Genomic DNA, 4,861 nt, shown 5'->3' with positions numbered 1-4,861 from the left:
CGACGGCGAATACTTCAACAACCTTCGGTTTGCCGATGACATTGTTCTATTCAGCTACAATGCAGATGAGTTAAAACAAATCATTGAGGACCTTAACAAGAAAAGTGTAAGAGTGGGACTGAATATTAAAATGCAGAAGACAAAGATAATGATAAATAACCTGGGGGCAAGGGAACAAGATTTCAAGATCGCAGGTCAGCCTCTAGAGTCTGTGGAGGAGTACGTTTACCTAGGTCAACTAATCACAGGGAACCCGGACCATGAGAAGGAAATTCACAGAAGAATAAAAATAGGTTGGATCGCATACAGCTGACATCGTGAGCTCTTGAATGGGAGCTTACCGTTATCATTGAATAGTACAGTATACAATCAGTGCACTTTACCAGTGCTGACATATGGCGCAGAGACTTGGAGGCTAACAAAGAAGCTTGAGAACAAGTTAAGGACCGCGCAAATAGCGATGGAACGAAGAATGCTAGGCATAAGTTTAGGAGACAGAAAGAGAGCAGTTTGGATCAGAGAGCAAACGGGCGTAGACGATATTCTAATAGAGATTAAGAGAAAAAAATGGCGCTGGGCACGTCATGTAATGCGCAGATTAGATAACCGTTAGACCATTAGGGTGACAGAGTGGGTACCAAGAGAAGGGAAGCGCATTAAAGGACGGCAGAAGACTAGATGGAGTGACGAAATTAGGAAATTTGCTGGCGCTATTTGGAGTCAGTTGGCCCAGGACAGGGGTAATTGGAGATGCAGGGGGAGGCCTTCTTACTGCAGTGGACATGAATATGATGATGATGATGATGATCAACCAGCGCCCCAAGCTGCCCCGACACGAAGCTAGCGCGTTTTGAATGGAACGGGCGAGTTTTTCGTGAATAATAAAACCTGCATGTCGATTATTGAAAAGGGCAGGTGACAGACATGTTCTAGAAGAAAATCCACACGAACCAAATGTAGCGATGACGCTGTGGCAAGCAAGAATTCTGTTCCCAGAGCGGTTAAAGATATTGCAATGAAAGCCTATGGAAACAACGAAAATTTGTGCTCGATTTTCGAGACAGAAAAGTCACCTGTGATAGAACTACGGCGTCTATCGTAAAAGTCACTGCAGCGTATCTAATCCGGAGACTCAGGTTTCGATTGATGTCTGTCTCGACTCTCTACACATGGCGTAACACTGTTCCCGAAAGCAATTTTTGAAACGCAGTCGCGCAAGTTCACGTGGTATCTATAAAAACCCGAGCGTATCATTTGCCGAAAATTAATAATAATATTTGGGGTTTTTACGTGCCAACACCACTTTCTGACTATGAGGCACGCCGTAGTGGAGGACTCCGGAAATTTTGACCACCGGGGGTTCTTTAACGTGCACCTAAATCTAAGCATACGGGTGTTTTCGCATTTCGCCCCCATCGAAATGCGGCCGCCGTGGCCGGGATTCGATCCCGCGACCTCGTGCTCAGCAGCCCAACACCATAGCCACTGAGCAACCACGGCGGGTCACTTGCCGAAACCTTGGAGGCCGTTGCCGAGCCGTTTAATCGCTCGCACCTATCGTTCTGCATCATGCTAGCAGCATAGAGAAAGGAATATAACAAAAGCGGACACCCGGCCAAAATTGGAAACCGGAAATACGTCCCGCTATAGTATTAACGCCGACTGTTTGGTGCCGCGAGCATCGAAAAAAAAAAGAATGTGAATTGAGATTAACAGAAATTGTTCTATTTTTTTTATTCTTTTCCGGGAAAAGTAACAATATCTGCGTATAAATTAAACTTTGCCGCTTACTTCCGTTGCCTAGAGACAGGCGAATCGGGACATGTTTGCGACGCTTTCTATGAGCCCCAATACTGCTTTAACTTATTTCGGTAGTTTTTTGGGCACGCTAGTCGCACAGGGTGCGTGACGCAGTTTCGCCTACACTGAATCTTACTGCGACAAGTTTTGGCGCTTTCTCTGGCCCCTAACATTATTGTGACTAATTTCGTTAGTTCTTGTGGTACTTTTCAAGCGCAGTGAGAGCACCTGGCGCTGTGACGCGGTTAACGAAAAGCAGCTGGGCCGTGGTGCGCTGTTTCGCTTTCTCTGACGCCCAACATTGTCGAAAATTATTTTTTGGTACTTTTTTGCGTTACTTATGAGGCACGTTCACCATGCCTGTCGTGACGCAGCGAAAACTAGCTAGGCCGTGGTGACAGTTTGGCGCCTACTGAATCTTACTGCGACACGTTTGTGACAGTTACGACCCCGCAACAATTTAGGGCTTCTTTCGGACTCACGCTTGTCGAAAACGCGACGAGCAACCTTCAAGAGTGATAACACGGGAGCGTGTTGCTTGCGCTGGCAGAATGCGCAAAAGATAACGCCAAGGAGCTCAAGCGCCAGGAACTAGTAAGACGAAAATTCCGTCTTCTGAGCGGCACCCACGTATTTGTCTTGAGTGCGAGTAGAAGGAATTCTGCGAGCGTCCAGCATGGTCTGGCTGAGAGCCTGTGTTGTGGCCGCCTCTGTGTATTCGTAGCGTACTATATCGCGTCGGTTCTAGCCAAGTTCTGGAAATGCGCAGTTGCCCGTGAAATTTGTGCCATTAAAGTGCAGAAAATAAGGACCGGGAAGAGTGGAATGTTTGGAAATAGAATATTTTCCTGGTATGTACGGTATTGTTTGGGATGAGTCGGGTATATTCTACGCCGTGTGTGTAAACACAAGCGGCTTTTGTTTGTAATGCTGGCCATTCAGCACTGTCGCACGCTTCGCCTCTACACGCATTATTACGTGTTAATGCCAAAATAATACTTATTTGTAATTTAATTTTTTCACCTGACTTCGTCTGGTGGAGCTTCCTACGGAAACTACTGCTGCTTACCGGGTGCCACAACGTTGGATGAATGCACAAAAAGCCCGCAACCAGGATTTATAAAGAATAAAATATTTCCTCATTACACAAGGAGTCTTGCGTCTTTATGAAATTGCACGTGGCACATATTCGATAGAGGCTTGTAAAGATAGTTCGGAATCAATTTTCCTTAATCTTAAAACGATTTCGCGGCAAGAGCGCGCGCGGTTGAGCTGTAGAAGCAAAAAAAAAAAAAATACAAGCAGCGCAGTCGGCGTGAGGCGTACCAGCTAGTATTTAAAACGAGCGCGCAAAAAATCGAAACCGGAAGTCCGGTTGAGGTAATAACGCCGACAGCTTGGTGCGCTGCAGTCGATTCGGCCGCTGGGCTCTATGGGAGTGTCCGCTTTTGTTGCATTCCTTTCTCTATGCTGGCAGTGGTTCGATGCCGTGCTGCGTGATACATTTTTTTTCAACGCCACGTAGGACTCAGTTCGACAGTCTTCCATCAGATGGCCGTAACACAAAACTCAAGATTTGGTTTCAGTTTTGGTATTTTTCAGGAGTGCGGTTCAAATATTACATCGTCTATTTTTATTCTTAAAACGTACTAATGGCTTGCTTATTTGTTAAGTGATCGCTTTTACTATCACATTTCATTCCTTCGACAATATAATAACAAGCATTCGCATGTCTTTTTTGTTACGTTAAAAAAGATACAATCGCGCCTTGTAGCATGGACATACTAAGGAATTCTGGACATTCCACCTTCATCATCCTGTGGAACTTCACGGCAATGCACATGCGTCACTGAGTGGGCAAAATTTTAAACAATTTTATTTCTATATAATAGCCGAGTATGAGCAAGCTTCAACTGTCTGCGCCAATAGGTTGTCGTTTGTAACAGCATATGAATTTATGGCACTTAGTCGGAACATTGGTGGTTCATTAAAGCAGTGTTTCGGTCGGCGATGGGCGGTTATATCACACGACAGGAGCAAATGGTTTTGTACCCTATGGGCAGAAGGCACATTGACTTGAAGAAGCGCCAAATTTAAACCGTAAAGCCATTTATTACAGCTGGAGTTGGAACGGTGATTGCAGAACGAGTGTCATGCAGACTTTTTGCACGCGCGTGTTTTGCGAGGCAGCAGAGAAGGAGAGGGAGTGTATATGCGTGTACATGCCTTGAGCGTGCGTGCGTGTGTAATTGCATTTGCATGCGCGCGCGTGTTTAAGTCTTCGTATTTGAATCTGCGCGAGCACACGTGCATTTGTGTGTGCGTGCAGTTCCGTATGCCTGCGTGCGTAAATTTTTGTGCGTGTGTGACGCATAGACGCGCATAAATGTAAATGCGGGCGGAAATGTGTCGTATCGCTCTCTCTCTCTCTCTCTCTCTCTCTGCGTGTGTGTGAGCACCTCCCCGTTTACGCTACTCTCCGGGTTGAATAGGATATAGACTGTATTTAAACCCGTATTTAAATCTACGGGACAAGAACGAATTACTCTGCATTTATAGCACTCTCTTTCTGAAAGCGAAATCAAGGCAAAAAAGAAAAAAAGGCGCCCCTGCCGTCAATATCGCCGCCCCAGATTTCTCACGTCCCCATCGGTACGGCTCCGTGAGCCGCTACCTAGCTGTTCACCTTCGTTATCTTCATTCCCACGGCGGCAGCTCACTACCTTCAAGCCAGCGACGCGCTAAACCTGCACCATCATTGCATCATGCGTCGCTTCTACGACTAAGCAAACTTTCGGCGGCACACGTTCGCTGGTACATTAATATTAAAACTGTGAACTGCTTGCCTTGGAATAAACAGCGTTAAAGGAAGCTTTTTAGCTTGGGCACTACTCTAATTCAAATACATGTAAAAGGAGAATTTGTTTTGCTGGGCAACCACGGCACCAAATTTTCCGATGTTTTTCGGATGTAAAGGGAGATTTAAAATCTAGTGACTGTTGGTCTCGAATTTTTGATTTAGGCCGTCAATTTTTTATTAAAAGTGGCAAAATTCGAAAAT

The sequence above is a fragment of the Dermacentor variabilis genome, unplaced genomic scaffold (genome assembly GCF_050947875.1).
Source record: "Dermacentor variabilis isolate Ectoservices unplaced genomic scaffold, ASM5094787v1 scaffold_13, whole genome shotgun sequence".
NCBI classification, from domain to species: Eukaryota; Metazoa; Arthropoda; class Arachnida; order Ixodida; family Ixodidae; genus Dermacentor; species Dermacentor variabilis.
The sequence above is the reverse complement of the archived record's forward strand: the minus strand, read 5'-3'. Positions refer to the sequence as shown.